General features: G+C 37.8%; 1 long non-coding RNA gene across 1 annotated transcript; it reads right to left on the bottom strand.

Moving 5' to 3' along the window:
* Window positions 1-751: 751 nt before the first annotated feature.
* LOC140813322 (uncharacterized) lies at window positions 752-1749 on the bottom strand. The gene is made up of 2 exons (XR_012113889.1): window positions 1642-1749; window positions 752-1541 (listed from the first exon to the last, which is right to left on the bottom strand). It is a non-coding gene; the product is annotated as an uncharacterized lncRNA (long non-coding RNA).
* Window positions 1750-22786: the final 21037 nt, after the last annotated feature.

Genomic DNA, 22786 nt, shown 5'->3' with positions numbered 1-22786 from the left:
AAGTGGATTTGACATACAACATGCCGAAATGGCCTTATTTGCCAACTAGGATTGGATACATAATGGATCTTGCTTTAAGCATTTGATCCTAAATCATTTTTTGGTATATTTTGTACTCGATCCTAGTTGGAAAATCCGTCAATGGTGACCTGTTGTATGTCAAATCCACTTCTTCCTGGATGGCATTGAATCTTCGGGCTTTACGGAAATCGAAGTCTAATTTCTCCTCTCCACCTTAGGACATGATTCATATTATCCATTGGAGAAGCTGGAGAGAATGTTACGATGATGGATTCCATGCATACAATTTTTTCAAGAAAGTCCATAAGACCCTTCGGCCATTCAGCCTTTTGTCATGTATTGGTTCTTTAGATAGAGCATTGTGCGACACTTTGTACTTATCCACTTGATTAGATTCGATTATCCAAATTTTAGCCAAAGATATTTTGGTCTTTCGATTCTTTTACTGTTGTGTGTTTAGAATTAGAAATGACAAATAATAATATTATTATATTAAAGTTATGTCCACATTAAACTATAAAACTTTATTGTGCATGTTTTTCTTCAAATTTTAATTTATCTCCCTACCTTTTTTGCACTTCTTTATTTGATTAGTATCTATAGTTTTCAGTCTCAAATGTTAATCAAAAAACTCATTGTTCTCATTTAGCTGTCCAATTAATTCCAAACCACATTTTTTACTAGATATATAAGAAAAGGAAAGTGTTTAATTAAATACAAGAAAACCATAATCTTGACACATTATAAATATATACGTATCATGGTCATTACAAGTCAAAATTTCTACTATGAACGTCAAAAAAATCACCCAATTTGTTGTGCAAGTCAACCAAGAGCATACAACACATCCTAAAAAAATAAAATGAAAAATAAAATAACTCCACAATGCCACAAAATTTGCTGAGACACGCCCTCCTCCAACAAAAACTCAAATCACTTCCACAACCTCCAAGTATAGGATCAAATTATCCAGGTAAAATCTAAATTTCCGATTAGATGAGTGGGGGATTGAAAAACATCGGGAGGTAGTCGATGAAGTGATAAATAAAATCTACTTGTCGACTAAGATTATCTCGGACAGGATCACTTTCAGGTTAAAAATACCTTGCGGAAAAACATTCCCAGCCCATCAACAGTCAACGATGCTAAGACCATGGAGAACTTGATAGGTTCAACATATGGAGTTTCACCTCTGCCGTGTCTTGTATCGCAATGTGATCTTATGGAACTCACATTTTCTCATGCAAGGTTGTTAAGATTGTCGAGATGATGCATGAATTGACATTGTACATGTGTTATGTTCGATAGCTACCACAAAAGTCTGACCAAAATATTTTTGGTAACTAATGTTATAGGCAGAATCCTGCAAGAGGCCAGCCCCAACTTCCTATTTCATATCTGGTCTAGGCGATGGTTCTTTAATGGTACACTTAATGACGAATTCCTTGCTTCCTCCCAACTAGCAAAAGAGTCTTCTTTGATAGGAGATGGTTCTTTGGTCGGACTTTTGTGAAGTCGACCTAGATACGACATGTCGAAAACGATGAATAAATCAAGTGAGATGGATATTCTTACAGAAGCTTTACATACATTATTACATCTAAATTTTAATTAACTTACCCAACTTGCCGATGCTGCTGGTGAGTTTACGAATCTATCATCAAATCTTCTGTTCATCTTCAACATGTTCTTATATGTGCATCCCGTTTATGAATGTGAAATACCCCCACTAAATCAAGTAACAAAATAGTTCAAGGATACGATGCCCTATCACTTGATTTAAACGGTAATGGTTAATCGTAGAAACTCACATACATTAGTAATAGATAGATATCCATTGAATCGAGACAGTTAAAACTTTTATTTTTGAGCTTACAAGAAATTAAGTTCGGTTATATGCAAGGAACTCTATTATGGCAAGAATCCAACTCATATCACTATAAATATGCATATTATAAAATATAGCTCACTAGCACAACACTTGATTAAAATTCATGCACCACAAAAGTTTATACATTATCAAGAAGTAAGAACGTCTGGAGACTCAAAATATATAGGATAATAAATGCACCTTTTGATATTATTGATTCTTGTTGGGGCCCTTTCGGCTGAGACTCTGGAAAGTGCTTCATTAGGACTTGAGACAAGATCCTCATCTATGCTAAGTTTGGTTCTCAAATCATCAGGCAAAGCCTGTCAATATCAAGATCAGAAATGATTTTGGGAAAAAAAAGAATAAGAAGCATAAAAAATATCTGCTATTTTTCATCCATGACATCATTGATCATTTTCTCAAGATGTATTTATTCAATATAAATACGTAGAACATATGAATCTTCCAAACCGATCTGTTCAGCTACACATTTTGTCATATTTTACGACGAGGCGGTCTTTAACTTGCACCTGTCTCAAATAAAGCAGTTTCAACTTCTTAAATAACCACATGGAACACAAATACGCCAAAGTCCATCACTTCACTGCTATTTTGCCCCCTTTATAGATAACTATCTCATGAAAAAGGAGGAAATTTGAGCTATATACGCGTTAATTATCAGGAGGAAGATCGTGATAGAATGATTAGCCACACAAAGAAAATTTAAATTGCATACGGAAATAGATAGTAGGTGTCAAGCACTAGTTAGAAAAAAGCATTATTCAATATTAGAGAACTTAGTGTCCATGAGAAGCAAGAATGGAAAGGGGAAAACAGTGGCAAAACCATACATAGCAACTGACATTAGCATTGGCCTCAGAAGTTTCATACCATTGCACAAAACCATATACTGGCCAACACCAAAAAGCAACTGACAGACTTAAAATTTCGATAATTCATAAATAAATCCATCAAAATAAATGAAACAAATCGAACATCAAGTGCTCAAGAGCATATCTTTCGCAATGCTTTTGATTTTTCATCCAAATTATATTATAATAAATAAAATTACATTGGTATTGCACTGAGAATCGAAAGATGATCAACATTAGAACAATGTGCAAAAATTACAAGAACGCACTAATAAAAATCATATGCAAATTAACAAATAACCAGAAATCAATTCTAAACAAAAGTAAGAAAAGAAAAGTTATAATTTAAAGCGCAAAAAAAAGAGAGTTATTGATACGCTTTCTGATCTAGATGTCAAAACAAACCGAACCAATGCAGCCTACCAACAAATAAGAGATCAAATCAGTGTCCCATTTAAAAAAGAGAGAATCAACCTTAAAAACATAGGAGAGAAATAGATATACCTGATTAATAGTATCAATATTTAAGTACACTAATCGCATGCGGCGATACTCTGATTCAATTATTTAAGTGGGGTTCAACAAGAAAGGAAAAGGGTGTTAGCATATGAGCATGAACTCCTTTATACGAGGTGGTTTTTAGCATAAGCATTGGATTCTGTCTTTCTCCGGATTTTCTCTATTTTCCCTCGTTTTGTGTGCTTGAATTTTTTTTACAAATTACACAAGATTGTTTGTTGAGATGGGAATTGTGATTTCGTTGGAGTTTTTGAGGAACTGGGAAATCTTGAGAATTTGCTATAAAATTTTCTGCACAACTGCACAAGAATCACAGAAGATCGTAGAAATTAACAAGGGGTGGATCTGTATTGTTTGATTAATAAAAATCCACTTTTCAACAATGGTACTTACCAAGAGCCGTGGTATGAACTTTGTGAATATATTCTTGGAAGGAAATGCACTAGTCCCAAATTGTGGTTATTTCCTTCCAATATGCATATAAAAGTGTAGAGGTTGTCATGGCATGAACTTTGTGAATAGATTCTTAGCTTCCTATCGATTAGTTCCGGGTATAAACAAAATGGCACTCTCAAATTAATTAATATATGCAATCATACAAGACTGAAATATAATCAGAAGAAACAAAAGTTGAATCTACCTAGAACAATGACACCAATCAAATAAAATTCGTTGGTTATGGGCAACACTTGAAACAAAATACTGAAAGTTTTTGGGAAATTGATTATTTTAGTCTATTTCAAAGTCATAATTTTAAAAATGGCCTTCTTTATTGCACATTTTGCATTATGTCTTATTTAATTAAAAAAATCCTAAAATATTTTTTTATGAAAACACATGTTCTATTTTTGTGATTTATTTGTTTAATTATCTATTATTTCTCTATAAGAGTTGATTTAACATTTGTTCTGTTTTATTTAATTTATAATATATTAATTTTTTTAATGATACTTAATTAATTATATAAATAAATATATTTTAATAAAATTATCAATTGTTGGTTTGAATTAGTGCATACGAAATCACCAAGGTTATAATATTTTAATTACAATTATTGCTCATTTAAAATAATATAAACAAAATCACCAATCAACATGGTTATGAAACGTAATAATTACATCAATGTGAGTTTACACATATATAAACAAAAAATCTGAGTGTCTCAATTAAATCTTTACTTTATTCCATGCTAACAGTTTATGAGTATGCACAACAAACCTTGAAAAAAATAAAATGCATAAAAATGATACTCGACAAAAGAATTATCTCAAATTATCACGTCTATGTCCAAATGCATGGAGTTCATAAGATTATTCGAGAAATTGCGAAAATCAAATAAAGAGTTTGAGATAAAGAAATTGATGGTAAATAGAGTTTAAATGATAAGGGATATCTATGTAACGCCGCGCGACATGAAGGAAATTTCCTTATAGGGATATTCCTTCATCATGGTAGCGGCAAGTTCACCATATTCGTCCTCTTCAAAGCAATTCATCTCATAGCCAGGTTCAATTTCTTGGATGGAAATAATAATTGCATCCTTGATCGCACATCCAGAACATGGCAATTTGACCAAGGGTGCTGTCCATAGCTTTACATAGAAATCCTTCAACAGCTTTTCCTTCGTTCTTCTGGCAATGTCTTCTTCCCAGAAAATAGTCCCCAGCTCCGTGGATTCAACTGCCCAAATATTCTTCAAATTTGCAAATAAAGCAAGAAGCTCTTTCTTAAAAGCAAACCTACGCTTGGAATGGTACATGTGCCTGGTAATTGAAGCAAGGAAGGCATGACGATACTCAATTTCGTACTCAAACGTGGCTTCAAGCATGGGATCAAAGCTTGTAGTATCATCAATAAGGCTTGATACCCCAGGGATGCGCCTAGCCCAGATGGAAGACATGGAGTGGCCCAATACTCATGGCTCATCCCTAGCCCAAATGGAAGACAGGCCCATCAAGGGCCCAAGTATCCTCCTATAAATACCAGGTTTGAGTGTTCAGTTGAAAAATTCACTATATTGTTTTCAGCAGCACCCTTAGCTGCTCTCCCCATATATCCTCAGTCACTGACTTGAGCGTCGGAGGGGCTACGCCAGGACACCCTCCTGGCCCCCTTTAACTGTCCTGGCCCCCTTTAACGGTATTTTTCGTGATTTCAGGCTCAGGGTAATTTCAAAACCTGCGTCTGGATTAGTGACACTTGCTGGGAGCGGACCTAAATTTCTCGTGAGTATCACTGGTGAAAAATTCACTATATTGTTTTCAGCAGCACCCTTAGCTGCTCCCCCCATATATCCTCAGGCACTGACTTGAGCGTCGGAGGGGCTACGCCAGGACACCCTCCTGGCCCCCTTTAACGGTCTTTTTCGTGATTTCAGGCTCAGGGTAATTTCAAAACCTGCGTCTGGATTAGTGACACTTGCTGGGAGCGGACCTTAAATTTTCTGTGAGTATCACTTGGCGCCATCTGTGGGAAGATTTGAGTTGAGACGTAGAGATGGTAGAGAAGAGAGGGAGTAGAAGAGCTACCTCAGTATCATCGCGTCCTCAGAGGGGACCCGAACAGTTTCATGCTGAGGCAAGTCAGGAACAACCCCATCATGAGGCGAGAACAGAACAGCCTCGTCAAGAGAATAGGGTCGATCAACCCCGTCCTAATGAAAATGTAGGGAACTTGACCCTGGAGCAGTTGGGTCAATTTATCACCAGGACAGTGGATGAGCCATGAAGAAGAATCAGGAGTCTATGTTTGTAGAGGAACAGGCCGCCCGTTAGGAGCGTGAAGAAAATGTTGAAGTCCACCAGAGCAGGGTTGAAGAGACGCATCCCCTCCAAAGTGGGGAGATTAGTGAGATGGGGGAGATGTGGAAGGAGATACGGAGGTTGAGAGAGCAGGTAGGAAGCAGGGAGCCGGTACCCAAGAAAAGAAGCCCTTTTTCACTAACCATCTTGGAAGAAGGGCTGCCTCCAAATTTCCGACAGTCAAACGTGGGAGAATATGACGGACATACTGACCCTGAAGAACACTTGAGGAGATTGAGATTGAATTTTTCCTACTAAGACATCGCCTAGTAGAGGAGCAGGGGTGAGGAGATTGAGATGAAATTTTTTCTACTAAGGCATCGCTTAGTAGAGGAGCAGACGTGAGGAGATTCATATTAAATTTTTCCTACTAAGGCATCGCCTAGTAGAGGAGCAGAGGTAAGGAGATTGATATTAAACTTTTCTTACTTAAGCTAAGCCTAGTAGAGGAGCAGAGGAGTTAGAGGATGGAGGTGGTGAATTTTTATTTTCCTGCTAAGGCCCGACCTAGCAGAGGAGTTAGAGGGTGGAGGTGTTGAATTTTTATTCTCTTGTAAAGGCCCGGCTTAGCAGAGGAGTTAGAGGGTGGGGGTGATGAATTTTTATTTTCCTACTAAGGCCCGGCTTAGCAGAGGATTTAGAGGGTGGAGGTGGTGAATTTTTATTTTCCTGCTAAGGCACGGCCTAACAGAGGAGCAGAGTTGTGAAAGAGAAAAATTTTATTTTCCTGCTAAGGCACCGCCTAGTAGAGGAGCAGAGTTGTGAAAGAGAAAATTTTTATTTTCCTACTAAGGTATCGCCTAGCAGAGGAGCAGAGTTTGGGAGGAGAAAAAAAGTTTATTTTCCTGCTATGGCGTCGCCTAGTAGAGGAGAAGAATTTTATTTACCTACTTAGGCTGCACCTAGTAGAGGAAAAGAGTGGGGGAGGAGAAAAGTTAAAATTTTCCTACTAAGGCATCGCCTAGCAGAGGAGCCGAGTTGGGGAGAAGAAAAATTTTATTTTCCTGCTATGGCGTCGCCTAGCAGAGGAGCAGAGTGGAGGAAAAAAGTTTTATTTTCCTGCTAAGGTATCGCCTAGCAGAGGAGTTAGAGAGTGGTGGTATTGAATTTTTATTTTCCTGCAAAGACCCGGCTTAGCAGAGGAGTTAGAGGGTGGAGGTGTTGAATTTTATTTTCCTGCTAAGGCATTGCCTAGCAGAGGAGCAGAGTTGGGGATGAGAAAAATTTTATTTTCCTGCTAAGGCATTGTCTACCAGAGGAGCAGAGGTGGGGAGGAGAAAATTTTTATTTTCCTACTATGACATTGCCTAGCAGAGGAGCAGAGTGAAGAAGGAGAAAAATTACATTTTCCTGCTAAGGCATCGCCTATCAGAGGAGCAGAGTTGTGGATGAGAAAAATTTTATTTTCCTGTTAAGGCATCGCCTAGCAGAGGTGTTAGGGGGTGAGGGTGGAGAATATTTATTTTCCTGCTAAGGCATCGCATAGCAGAGGAGCAGAGTTGGGGATGAGAAAAATTTTATTTTCCTACTAAGGCGTCGCCTAGCAGAGGAGTTAGAGGTTGAGGGTGGAGAATCTTTATTTTCCTGATAAGGTGTCGCCTAGCAGAGGAGTTACGGGGTGAGGATGGAGAATCTTTATTTTCCTGCTAAGGCATCGCCTGGCAGAGGAGCAGAGTTGGGGATGAGAAAAATTTTATTTTCCTGTTAAGGCATCGCCTAGCAAAGGAGTTAGGGGGTGATGGTGGAGAATCTTTATTTTCCTGCTAAGGCATCGCCTAGCAGAGTTGGGGATGAGAAAAATATTATTTTCCTGCTAAGGCATCGCCTAACAGAGGAGCAGAGGTGAGGGTGGAGAATATTTATTTTCCTGCTCAGGCGTCGCCTGACATAGGAGTTAGAGGATGACGAGGTGGAATGTTTATTTTCCCGCTAAGGTTTCGTCTAGAAGAGGAGTTAGTGGGTGAGGGTGATAAGAATTTTATTTTCCTACTAAGACATCGCCTGGTAGAGGAGCAACGTGTAGAAGAAATTTTTTATTTTCCTGTTAGGGTATCACCTAGCAGAGGAGTTAGAGGTGGAAATGTTGAATTTTGATTTTCCTGCTAAGGTATCACCTAGCAGAGGAGTTAGAAGGTGGGGATGTCGAATTTTTATTTTCCTGCTAAGGTAGCACATAGCAGAGGAGTTAGAGGGTGGAGTTGTTGAATCTCTATTTTCCTGATAAGGTGTCACCTAGCAGAGGAGTTAGAGGGTGGAGGTGTTGAATCTTTATTTTCCTGCTAAGGTCTCACCTAGCAGAGGAGTTAGAGGGTGGAGGTGTCGAATTTTTATTTTCCTGCTAAGGTAGCACATAGCAGAGGAGTTAGAGGTGGAGTTGTTGAATCTTTATTTTCCTGCTAAGGTGTCATCTAGCAGAAGAGTTAGAAGGTGGAGGTGTTGAATCTTTATTTTCATGCTAAGGTATCACCTAGCAGAGGAGTTAGAGGGTGGAGGTGTTGAATCTTTATTTTCCTGCTAAGCTGTCACCTAGCAGAGGAGTTAGAGGGTGGAGGTGTTGAATCTTTATTTTCCTGCTAAGGTGTCACCTAGCAGAGGAGTTAGACGGTGCAGGTGTTGAATCTTTATTTTCCTGCTAAGGTGTCACCTAGCAGAGGAGTTAGAGGGTGGAGGTTAGAGGGTGGAGACGTTAAATCTTTATTTTCCTGTTAGGACATCGCCTAGTATAAGAGAAGGAAAGTTACATATTTTATTAGCCCTGGTGGTTTAATAACATCAAAGATAAACTCGTGAGAAGCAGTAAATTCAAATGCAAAATACTCGCGGAATAGGACCAACAGAACGAACCGAGCGTGGGCGAGCGTGAGGCGCGCGGGCGAGCGTGGGCTGGTCGGTGCACGCTTAGGCGAGCCGCGCGCGCGGTGTGGCTCGGCTGGGGGCGTCGGGCGAGCAGGTGCAAGGGCGAGCGTGGCGCTCGGCTGGCCGGGCGAGCAGGTCGATCCCCGTAATTTTCGCATCGGTGAACATTGTTCGTTAACGGCAAACGAAGTAGATTTTTCTAATACGGTACGTCCTCATCGTCGATAAACCAAGGACAACACAACTAATCGAACTTTGAACCTACGATTCAGTTCTACTCGGGAGGAGGAGACTGGTGATATCCCAGGGATGGGCCTAGCCCAGATGGAAGACATGGAGGGGCCCAATACTCATGGCTCATCCCTAGCCCAAATGGAAGACAAGCCCATCAAGGGCCCAGGTATCCTCCTATAAATACCAGGTTTGAGTTTTCAGTTGAAAAATTCACAATATTGTTTTTAGCAGCACCCTTAGTTGCTCCCCACATATATCCTCAGTCACTGACTTGAGCGTCGGAGGGGCTATGCCAGGACACCCTCCTGGCCCCCTTTAACGGTCTTTTTCGTGATTTCAGGCTCAGGGTAATTTCAAAACCTGCGTCTGGATTAGTGACACTTGCTAGGAGCGGACCTTAAATTTCCCGTGAGTATCAAGGGTTTTGGCAGAAACTAAGATGAAGCTCGATGAATCCGATTTATACACAAGGAAAGGCAAAGATCTTGGTAGTTTCAAATCGCAGGAGAAATGGATGCTTACATATTCAACGCAAGATAACTTTTTCAGAAACTTGTGAATTCCCGGTGACCAAGAATAACTACCCAAGAGAGCAATACGAATTTGCACCGTGAAGAACAAGTGCGGCAAAAAGCTTGGACACTGAAGAACAAATGCATAGACATTTGGCATCACTGATTTTTTCGAAAATATAGACGATTACCTCTGTTGGAAGGCGATCAAAATCCGCAAAGGCCATCGTTTTCTTTCGCAGAAGCGACTAATAATATTTTATCTTTTGCCCTAGATATAAATTATAATATTTAAATTAATTAGATAACATCTCTTGATAGTCCAACCCAAATCAAATATTTAAATTAATTAGATAACATCTCTTGATAGTCCAAGCGAGATCTAATGAATCCCTCAACGCAAAGTAAGTATGTTCGATGTGCGAAGAAAATACTTTTAAGTTATTGAGGTATGCTAAATGTCTTGTGACCAAATTATGAATGTGTTTGGAAGTCGATGAACATGGTTGAGGACTTCTCCACCCCGGTAAAGCATGACCGGGTTTAGATCATGATTGTAAAGTGGTAAAGCATGACCAGGTACCAATCCACCCGTTAAAGCATCAACGAGGATCTCATGTATGCGGTAGTGGACTTTTCCTGCCAGCCCAGTACTGTGGTTTAGTATGATTAGGCACTTTTATGTATGGTCACTTGCTTTGAAACATATTTCTACGCAAAATGATGAAGTTTATGTATATTCAAATATGTAAGATGCAAGCATGTTTAAGAGAACTTTCACGATGGCACGTCTATGAAATGTATGTATGTTCAAGCTTTAGTATGCAAGTTCAAGTTCCAAGTATGTACGCTCTATTTAAAGATGAATGTGGTTTTTTTACGTATTATTTGTTATATCCAGTTTACACATGTTGAGCCTTTAGACTCACTAGACTTGATCGATGCATGTGAGGCTGAATTTGAGGAGGCGATGGGTGAGGACCAGTGAGCTGGCTTGGACTGAGCAGGAGGCTAAACCCGAGGACCGCCCAAGTTTTTAAGTTTTTATGCAATGCTTCAACTACTCTGATTTCAAGTTTTGTTTACAATGTTTAAACAAATATTGTTCTTTAGCAAATTTTATTGGTGATCTCTTTTAATGCAAATATTTTTGGTTGAATAATTAATTGTTGACCGAGAATTGAAAGTTTATTTTGTATTTAAGAAAATTTTTATTTTTCCGCAAACTTTAAAGTAGTTTAAAAGTACGATACGTTACAGTTGGTATCAGAGCGGTATTCTTGCAAAGGGTTATGCCTACTGCCAGTTGCGAGAAGCTCACAAAGCCACACCTCAAGTCTGCAAGTTTTAGAGTTTTAAATTATTTCATGTATTAAGCATTAAGTCATGATTTCAGCATGTCCATGTTTTAAGTTCAAATTATGTGCATCCTATGTTATTGGTATATATATTCATGCACATGGGGTTTACGTGTGGGGTAAATTGTTGGAACAGTATACCTCCTAGACGCATGATTAACTGGGAAGCAAGGAATGAGGACAAAGAGGCTCGAGAGGAGGAGAGAGACGCTCCTCATCCTCCACCGCCAGATATGCAAGCACAGATGCTTGCAGGTATGACTCAATTCTTCGCATAGTTTGCGGGGAACCAAGCGGCAGTGGACATGGGGGAGAGGCCCAGACCAGAGGCAGTGTACGAGAGGTTCAAGCGGATGAACCCAAAGGATTTTTCGGGGACCACTGACCCGATGATAGCCGACGGATTGATTAAACCCATCGAGGTGATTTTTGCCTTTATGGAGCTGCAATATGCAGATAGTGTCAGATTTGCCACATTCATTCTGACAGGGGACACCATACTATGGTGGGAAAGTGCATCACTGTCAGTAAACTTGCAAACAATGACGTGGAATGGGTTCAAAGAAGTTTTCTACTCCAAGTACTTCACTGAGGAAGTACGATCCAAACTGACTAGGGAGTTCATGACTTTACGACAGGGAGGCAACAGTGTTGCAGAGTTTGTTAGGAAGTTCAAAAGAGGGTATCACTTTATGCCCCTGATAGCTAATGATGCCCAGGGAAAACTGAGGCATTTTATGGAGGGTTTGTGTCCGATCTTGCGCCGTGATGTGAGGGTTGTTAGTCTGACTATTTATGTTGTTTCCGTGTCTAGAGCTTTGGCGGCCGAGCAAGACCAGAGAGACATCGAGGTGGACATGAAGGGAAAGAGGCCCTATCAGCACTGTAGCACCAACAACAACGACTTCAGTTTAAGAGGCCTTACTAGGGGCAGCCAGGGAAGAAGTCATTTCAGGGACCGCCAAAGGGCAACGGTCCTGTTCCACAGCAGAAGGCTCCTCAGAGGCCGGGTGAGTACCTGGTGTGCCCGAAGTGCAACCGCCAGCATCCGGGACAATGTTTATATGGATCGGGCAAGTGCTTTAAATTTGGAGCCAGAGATCACATGTTAAAGGAGTGCCCACGGTGGAGGCAGCCGACCCAGAGAAGAGTGTTCAGCATGCATGCTCAGGAGGCGAACCCAGACACGACCCTACGGACCGGTAACTTATTTAATTAAGCAACGTATTATTTTGCCATGTATGTTTTGAATTGGTTTTGGGATTTATTAGTGTGCTACTTAATATTTTGTTGACTTGGGATATAACTTTCTACTATGCTTGAGGTTAAAATTAGAACTTTGGGATATAAGTTTTGTCTGTTGTGCTAACGTATCTCAGGGAATATTTTCATAAAAAGAGTCGCCACAAAGGCCTTTGTAGATTCAGGGGCCATCCACTCTTTTATTTCGGAGACGTTTTCTAATTATCTGGACGTCAAGTCTATTGGACTCGAGGAAGCTATTCAGTGACAGTCCCATCAGGGAAAGAGTTATTAGCTACTAGCGTGGTCAGAGACATAGATCTTGAACTGCAGAGCCACCTAGTATACGCCGATATAATCGTGTTGCCGATGCCAGAATTTGATATTATCTTGGGAATGGTGTCACGGCCCGAGACTGCGGCGTCGGTGACATCTGGCATTGTTAATCAATTACTTGAAAACAATTAAGCCTCGTATCGAAATGTCAAATAACCAGTCTTTTTCATAACTAAAACATTGTCTTTACATTGACAATATAATAAAAATACATCAGATTTGCGGAAGCAGAAACTAAACAAAAGGAAAATAAATCTTGATTCTTGAATCTTGCTCATCGACTACCATTCCCAAAAAGCTTCTTGTTCCTCCTAATTCAGTTGCTCTTCATTTTTATCTGAAATTTTTAAGGGGTGAGTGTTTTGGAAAACATTCAGCAAGTGGGGGTCGATCGATTTCCAAATATACATATAGAACTTAATTTTATCAAAACATATTTTTAACAAACTTTCAACACTTATTACTTTTAACTTATCATAACAAAACCGAATCCAATATGAGACAAAGGTTATCAGAAGAATCAGAGTAGTTCAGAAGCAAATCAGAACAATTCAGAACACAAAACTGTTACTCATCTCATTTCAAATCTCAAATTGTCTCCAATATGTTAGTCCTCTAAGAGGTGAGGCCAGAACAAAGTTTTATACCCACCAATGGGGGCCAGACAAAACATGGTTTTATACCCACCAATGGGGGCTAGATAGAACTACGATTCTCGTTCCATTTCAAATCGAGTTGTAACAGTGCGTAACAGATTCAGATTTATCGAACAGAACTTATCAGAACTTTGAACGAATACATCGGAGTCAAAGAATATCGAAGACCAGAAAGAAACACAATATTCATCGATCGAAATTTTAAAGATAAGAATATGCTGACTTTCGAAAATAAGAACATACATAACCATAACGTACGTCACAATATTTTATTGTCGGAACAATTTCTCCTTCTTCCTTCCCTGCAAGCGACGGCCGAGAAGTGATTTTGGAGGAGGGGGACCGAAATTTTGAGAGGATTTTGGGTGTGGTCTCACATTAAACTAAAGCCTCTATTTATAGGTCTCCAAGGGTAAGGTGAAGGGACACTCCATTCAATGCCATTTATCTCACATTAAATGTCATTATTCATGGTCATTAACATCATCTTAATGACATCTATTAATGACCATTAATCTCACATTTAAAGCACATATTCATGGTCAATAACCTCCTATTAATGACACCTATTCATGGTCATTAACCTCCTCTTAATTATCATTTTTTTAATATTGTAGTTTAATGGCTGATTTATTGTGGTTTAAATTAGTCATTAAAATTGGTGATAAATGGTCAATAATGAGGGGAAAATGATTATTCAAAATTTCAAGATTATTATTGCATGGGACAAAAAATATATTGTGCCAAAATGAGCTGAAATTTCCTATGACATATACAGGTTTTCTTGTTGGAAGATTTCGGGTCTTCACAAATGGACTGGCTGACGAAGAATAGAGTCCTCATTGATTATCAGAAAAGGTCAGTATTGGTTAGACCATTGGCCATGGAGCAGTTTCTCTTTGAACCAGATAGATGGAGAAGTTTCTCTCGCATGATCTCTTGCATTCAGGCACGAAGACTTATTCACAAGGGGTGTCAGGCTTTCTTGGCCAGTATTATTTCCGTTCCTGATGTGCCCACTCCATCTATACTTGATGTACAAGTGGTCAGAGATTTCCCTGACGTTTTTCCCGATGATGTCACAGGCCTTCCACCACAGAGAGATCTTGTGCCAGGCACTGTGCCAATCTCTAAGGCACCGTACCAAATAGCTCCAGCTGAGATGTTAGAGCTCAAGCAAAAAATTCAGGAGCTTCTTGACAAAGAATTCATTCGCCCTAGTTTCTCACCATGAGGCGCACCAGTGCTCTTTGTGAAGAATAAATTGGGAGCATGAGGTTGTGTATCGATTACCTAGAATTGAACAAGGTAACGATCAAGAATAAATACCCACTTCCAAGGATCAAGGATTTGTTCGATCAGTTACAGGGAGCTACAGTGTTCTCTAAGATAGATCTGGGATCAGGGTATCATTAGCTGAAGGTAAAAGATGCAGATGTTCATTAGACAGCCTTCAGGACCAGCTACGGACATTACGAATTTTTAGTGATGCCATTTGGACTGACAAATGCTCCAACGATATTTATGGACCTCATGTAGATTATTCCAACCCTACCAATATCAGTTCTTCATAGTGTTCATTGACGACATTCTTATATACTCAAAGAGCCATGAGGAACACCGTCAACATTTGGGTACAGTTTTGCAGGTCTTGCAGAGTCGCAAGTTGTTTGCAAAATTCAGTAAGTGTGAATTCTGGTTGGAGAAGGTAGCGTTTTTGGGTCACATAATTTCTAGCAGTGGCATTGAGGTGGATCCAGCTAAGGTAGCAGCGGTTAAGGAATGGGTTGAGCCGAAGAATACGTCAGAGATTCGTAGCTTTCTAGGCTTAGCAGGCTACTACATGAAGTTTATTCAGGGATTTTCTTCGATAGCAATGCCACTCACTTCATTGACCAAGAAGAATGCCAAGTTCGTGTGGAGTGATGAATGTCAGAAGAGCTTTGATACTTTGAAGCAAGCTCTTATTTCAGCGCCAATTTTAGCCATGCCAGCAAATCAAGGCAATTTTGTGTTATACACCGATGCATCTAAGCTCGGGTTAGGCGCAGTGTTAATGCAGCATGGTCGGGTTATAGCTTATACTTCCAGGCAGTTGAAGGTGCACGAGAAGAACTATCCGACTCATGACCTAGAATTAGCCGCTGTTGTCTTCGCGTTGAAGATTTGGAGACACTACTTGTACGACAAGAAATGCCAGATATTTACAGATCACAAGAGTCTCAAATATTTCTTCACGCAGAAAGAACTGAATATGAGAAATAGACGGTGGTTAGAATTAGTGAAAGACTACGATTGAGAGATTAGCTACCATCTGGGGAAAGCTAATGTTGTGGCAGATGCCTTGAGCAGGAAAGTTGCAGTCGTAGTACTTTTGTCAGTGCAGAGATCTCTTCAATCAGAGATTCAGAGATTTGATCTAGAGGTTTATCCAAAGGGCAGAGCTCCTAAGCTGTCTAATCTGACAGTCCAGTTTTCTTTGCTAAACTGTATCCGTGCAGGTCAGTCTTCAGATGAGCACTTACAGAAATGGATATTGAAGGATGAGGCCAAGGGCAGTGTACTTTAAACAGTGTTTGATGGTATTGTGAAATACAGAAGTAAAATGTGGGTGCCTAGTGTTCATTCGATCAGAGAGGATATTCTGACAGAGGCACATACATCTCCGTATTCCATTCATCCAGTACACGTTAATTATCAGGAGGAAAATCGTGATAGAATGAGTAGCCACACTAAGAAAATTTAAATTGCATATGTTTAAAAAATATCATGAAATAGATAGTAGGTTGCAAGCACTAGTTATAAAAAAACATTATTCAATATTAGAGAATTTAGTGTCCATGAGAAACAAGAATGGAAAGGGGAAAACAGTGGTGAAACCATACATGGCAACTGACATTAGCATTGGCCTTAGAAGTTTCATACCATCGCACAAAACCATACACTGGCCAACACCAAAAAGCAACTAACCGACTTAAAATTTCGATCATTCATATATCAATCCACCAAAATAAATGAAACAAATCGAACATCAAGTGCTCAAGAGCATATCTTTGTAATACTTTTGATTTTTCATCCAAATTATATTAAAGATATTGAATGTTATAAATGTCATAAGAAAGGACATAATTCTAACTATTGTAGATTAAATAAACGGTTAGGATTGAAGATAACATTTTAAAAGAGGGTTGAATTAAATATTATGCAAACTATGTCAAATAATGCTAAGTTAAGACAATATTCTAATCAGATTGGGTAATTTGATCTATTGGAAACGTGTTCTAAGTGCAGAAAAAGCTCAGATTACTTAGTGAGTATGATCTAAATCACAACAATTTGAATTACTTCAGTTCACTTATCAGCACATATAATAGACTTAGCAGCTCAATTAAATATGAGTAAATAAAGAGGCAATAAATTGTTTGTGAAAGTTCGAAGACTAAGCTTCTACATCTCCCCTTCTTCTGTTTCCAGAATGATTCTGCTAAAAGGCTTTATCAGTACAACGACTTGTACAGACCCATTTCAGCTTGGTTCCACAATCCTAATAAGCTGAAACTCATAATACTCTTTTCTTCAATTTGATCTGTTAAGAAACATGCTTTTGATAGTTACGATTGATTCTCACAATACAACAACACTCGTGTGTAAAAGATAAGTGAGAATAAAATATATTCAATATTGATCTTTAATCGATCTGAAGTGTGTGCAAGAACAACTTCAAGATGAGTTTGTTTAGAGATGTGCGATTTGAATGCTTGAGGAAGATTGACAAAGCAAAATAGTAGTTTTTCCGAGATTTCTTCAATCTTGATGCATTCCTTATTTATAGGTTGTTGGTCCCCAACGATCATAAATATATCTAATACTCACAGATGTACTGGGTAGCCAACATTTATGTGGATAAAACCACGGGTCCTTGTTGATTTGTCTGATATAGTGTCATATCTTTCAAATTCTTTGGATACTAGATGAAGAAGTAACTAATTAGAACAAAGAATGTTTGACAGACTAGTCTTGAAGTTGATTGTTTTGTTCGACAGATTGGTTCAAGTCGTGCTGATGAATAACCTCTATTAGATCGAAATTGTTGAACAACTTGATCTATCGGTTAAGTTTAGTAGTCTGCATTAATATGAGCTAGAATAAGATTAGTTTAGTTAGTAATCATCAAATCTTCGATATAAATTTTTATTTTAACAATTCCCCATTTTTTATCATGTCAAATCTAAGATGCCTACAATATATATATATATATATATATATATATATATATATATATATATTAATGCACAATAATAAATTATGAAAGTTTTGCAAAAAAAAAAATCATATATCCTAATTTATCATTTTTTTAACGGCTGATGAGGGGTAAGGCTTGGTTTGTATGTAGTACTTGAGCAGTTGTGATGGAAACCACAACCACTGCCACCAGAACTTTCACCATGTGGCTTCCTATGCTGAGGTGATGTAGAGGAAGGTTTAGATTGGTCTTGTTCTTTCGGATTTTCTGCCTTTTTGACATCAACCTTTCCACCATGTAAAAATGTAACCATCTCGGAGATCTGAGTCCCAAGGGTTTCAATTTGTCATGTCAGCACATCTTCTTGCTTTTAAATTTCGTAGATAAGATCAATAGTGTGCCTGTTTTGAGTATGTTTAAGTTAAGAAATCTGACTGGAATGCATATTCATAATCTTGTGAATTTCAGTAATATGTTCAGAGAGATTTGTTTTGTAAAGATCAAGATCCAGAGAGTGATGTCATTATTCATATTCATCACTGATTGATGAATGAATTGATTCTATCAAATTGTGGAAATTATGGATGATATCATGGAAATTTGGAGGAGATATTGGTGGAGAAGTGTATTAGCTCAAGTTCAGGTGCTTCTTGTTCTGTTTTGAAGGATGTAAGTATTCCTTGTTCAGGACCCTCATCGATCTGCTTTGTTGTTTTTTCTTCTTCTTCTTCTTGAGCTGGTATCTTTTGCGGAGTAATGATGGATGGAATTTGAAACATGTTACGAATTATTTCATCAATATATGATAGCTGATTCAAAGATGCTAGATCTATTGTATGAATTTGTTGAAGATATGAGACATATGTCTATTTTTTCGAGGATGCAGCGTCAGACTTGGAATCAACCATTGCTACTGATTCTCGTTGTATGGTCATTGTGATCATTTCATCAGTATCTGCATTATATGTGAAGTTATTTCAAGAATAATCATGTTGTTCAGGGTCGGCAGCATCTCGGCTATTGTAAGCAATGAAATTTCAAGTAGAGTTTCTAAAAAAGTGCATGGTGACTAAGTCTTTATTAATTTGTTCATCTTGTTGCGGGTGCAAAGTATTTTGAGAATCTGATCAATGGAAGGATTAGATGTTGGTTGTTGGTCGGTTTGACTTGTCATTTCTTCTTCTCTATCAAACTATTTCATTTGTTCCTCCAGATCCATGTTATTCGAAGGATTGTTTTCATGAAGTGCTTCAATAGATAGAGGTAGTTGAAGCTCTGTTATCATCAAATTGCCTCTCATGGACATCCATGTAAATCAATTTATAACAAACTGATGAATGCAGAGTCATCATGTGTTGTTGGGTCATGCGGATTAAAATGTTGTTTTTTTTTTCTTATGTGGAGCCTTAAACCACTGTCCCTTGTCATCATGGCCAGAAAATCTCTTCTCTTCAGAGCTTTAGGAATGACCTGAGTTTAATTCCATTCCTAAATTTGATCTTCTTGAGATGTCATTTGTTCGAGTTTCTTAATAGTCTTTATCTCTTAATAATGTCCGAATATTTTGTTGTTTGCCCATTTATCAAACTTCTTCAGCTGAAGCTGGACTCCGTTTTCCACTTCCTGCATGTCCAGATTGATAATCGTTTGAAAAGCTGACAACAACTTGGATGTTTCTATAAGAGTTCCCTTGCATTTTTGTTTGGGGTCAATATGAGTTAACCCCGATTCATGAGAGGCAATTTTGTTTCAAATATCTAGATGCCTTGCAGAACATTGCTAATAGGAATATCTGGGATGAGAGCCGATCTGATAGGTTTGTTGAAGTGCTTCAAGTTTAGTTTTCTTGGTCTTTTTTTCTTCTTAGGAGCTGGTGATAAAACTTGAATGAGAGAGCTTCTCTTCATCAAATTATTGTCTTTTGAGTCAGATACATCAACTTTAAGTTTTTTTTTTCACATGTGTCTTCCTAGGTGATTTCTTCTTATTCTTTTTTGCATCAACTACTGTCTCAACAAGTCATCTGTAGTGATGGTCTTATTTGATTTGTAAACATAAATGGACTTTTTGTTGAGCACCTTGTGAACGTGAATGTTGATTGACGGTCCAAGCTATGCTTGAGTCTTTTCTGTCAGTCGGTAGATTTGAACAGCAAATCCTTTGTGTTGTGAGAGACCATTGCCACTAATAAGTTATACAAGAAAACAAACCAGTTGATTTTTATATCTGCAATGTTAGCAGTCATCATTTCCAATCTTGCAACTGTAAAGGCTTCGAATGTTCCTTCCTTAGCTGTAAGAGTTTTGGCCACTATGTCATTGAATAGTCTGAATACAATCTTCATATCTTACTTTTTCCTGAATGATTTGAGAGGATCACCTGATAGAGAAAACATGAATTTCATTGCTTCAATGGTTGCAGATGACAATTTATCGAACTCGATGATTTCTTCTGCTGGCAGATCGAAGGTGTCAGTGAACTGTTGTTGGTTAAAGGAGAAGGTTTGATCGAAAATAGCATAGACAATAGCTTCATCTTAAATTATTGCAGATGCGAACAACTGAGATAGCCTTCTTCATAGATATGTTTTAAGCAGCCAAAAATTCCCTGGAGTTTCTCTAGAGATTCTTTATCAATACACATACACTATTTGCATGAATAAAAATAAAAAATTTGCTCAAGAAAACTCTGTCTATATCCAAAACAATTATAGTTTCCTTAAAAAAAATCAGTCCAACGACCACATGTTTTCACAAACATATGTATAAAATCGCCTCTGCAATCCTCTCATTGTTCAACTAATAAGAATTTTCTCCCGCCATTGTAAAATTTACAAAAGCGATGGTAAAAACCTCACACTCACCGCCACAATAAAAAAGATATTGAAATCCTATTTTTAAAAAAAGATATTGAAATCCTATTTTTAAAAAAAGATATTGAAATCCTATTTTTAAAAAAAGATATTGAAATACATCAAAGAATTTTGCATCATAAAACATAAATTACAGAAAAGTATTAAAAAAATATAAGAAATTTAAACATGATCTTTTGCGTTGGTAAATCATTTGGCCGAAATAGATTTCATTCTATAACCAAATACTCACTAACACACATCATAACTATAATATGTGAGATCATAAGCGCAATCAACTTAATATGCTTAAAAATATTTCACTCTGGTACACGCTGTGATCTAAATCCATAACAGTGATATTCCTAATTTTAGGCACACATTTCAATAATATCTAATGGCGAGGAAGAAGAAAAAAGATAAAAAAAATTTGACCTTTTGTCACGGGACTGTGAGCTATTCACGATATTTTTCTCTCATATATTGCATCAAACTTGCTATATTGATCGACTCGCCCTCGTTGAAAGCACTCAAAACAAGCTTTTGGAAATCAAGGCCCATCAATGACACATCTTATGACATGAAATATGGGTAGGTCTTTTGCAATTCAATCAACCATCATTAGCATCCTTGAATATGCTGAAAAAAGTTAAAATTAAATATTTTAATTTCCAACTCAAAGGTAATAAGCCAAAACACAAAGAAAAAAATTACATCATTGCGCAACCGACAACCAGATGTCGCCAACTCAAGCAACGACTTCTTATTTTAAGAAGGGATCAACCCATATTTTTTATTTATTACTGTCGCATGATCAATCTTAGTTTCATCATGCCCACGATCTACTAACAGATCTACTTTTTCTTTTCTCCAAGTGCATAACAACATATCTCTTAAAACAAGCTCATGCGCTGTCAAAGTCGTATCCACCTACTCCTCTACTCTCTGAGCCCTCTCAAGCTGCCCATCCCTCTTAAACAAACCCTCTTCTTGTACTCTAAATTATGTCTCATCAACACCAGTTGTGTCTGAACTTGTATTTCTCAATGTCGTATCCACTTCCTCTATTGTCCTAGATGGCCCATCTTCAGATATTCTCAACGATATCTCGCCACCATCTGACAAACAAGATTGATACAAAATATATAGGCTGCATGAACATATAGTTAAAAAATGATTTCAATATTGGTAAAATTACCAATAACGAAAGTCTCCCCATCATCTATTTTAAGCTGGATATGTCTATCTGGAATTTTCACAATATATTTATTATATGTGAAAATCCAGCGGCTTAATCCTTTTATAGCACCGTAAGTTTGTCAGACAAACTTAACATATCTGCATAAGACGGATGAGTAATGTTTTTGGGTGGGGGAGATGAATGAGTCTTGTCTGTACGAGATGGTGACGGGATGGACCGTGTCTGTCTTTTTAAGGGAGCCAGATCTCTAAATCGTTGAGAATATGTACGAGCCCTATCTGTAGATGGCCAACGGTATGTATGGCCTCTGTCTCTAGATGTAGAAGGGCGGGGACACGATCGATTCTCATCCACATTCTCCATCTATATTTCCAATTCATCCTGCTTTGTATCAACAAATAAATATCAAACACACACGACTTTGACACCCTGACTCATCAACTCCGTGGTATGAAGTATCACTAAATCCTGAGTCGAATAGTGCACTAACAACATCTCCGCCACAATAAGAGTAAGCATGCCCACTATAGCCTACATTATTTTTAAAATTAGCTAACAAAAAATATATTAGATAATGAAAAGGTAAATAAATTAAATTATTCGTAATTACTTTGTCTAGAACATTACTAAATGATTTGCTGACATTATCCATCCAAGGAGAATGCTTCTTAATCCATTTCTTTTTTATCCAATGACACATACGAGATATCGGGATATTTTAACCCTCTCTAAGAGTAGTAAATGTTTTATCAACAGATGTAAAACATTTATATGCCAAAATATATCAAAAAAATTTACACAAGTATATTAATATGAGATAAAATTAGAAATTTTTATTAAAAAAAGATACAATTATAATTTACCTGCAAATGATGAATAAATCTAGTAATATGGAAGCTACCAAACCCACTTAAGTACAGTTCCTTCTTACGTTATTCGACCATATTTTTTTTTTTACATCTAAGCTTAATTTCGAGGTCTTTTTGCAATCCATAAATTTTTTTCTCGAAAGCTAATCCACTTCATGGATAGTTATTAAAAAACTCAAAGTCGTCAAATAAAATAATCCACTTCGAGCCCAATTCATCATGCTTGATTTTACATAGCTGTCACAAAATAAATTCTAGCCAATATAAAATTTTCAATATCCACTTATTCACCTCAACCATTTGCATATTCATCAATCTTATCCTTCAAATAACCCAAACACA

This window comes from Primulina eburnea, chromosome 14, assembly GCF_022965805.1.
Source record: "Primulina eburnea isolate SZY01 chromosome 14, ASM2296580v1, whole genome shotgun sequence".
NCBI lineage: Eukaryota > Viridiplantae > Streptophyta > Magnoliopsida > Lamiales > Gesneriaceae > Primulina > Primulina eburnea.
Note: the sequence above shows the minus strand (reverse complement) of the source record. Positions and strands in the feature narration are given on the sequence as shown.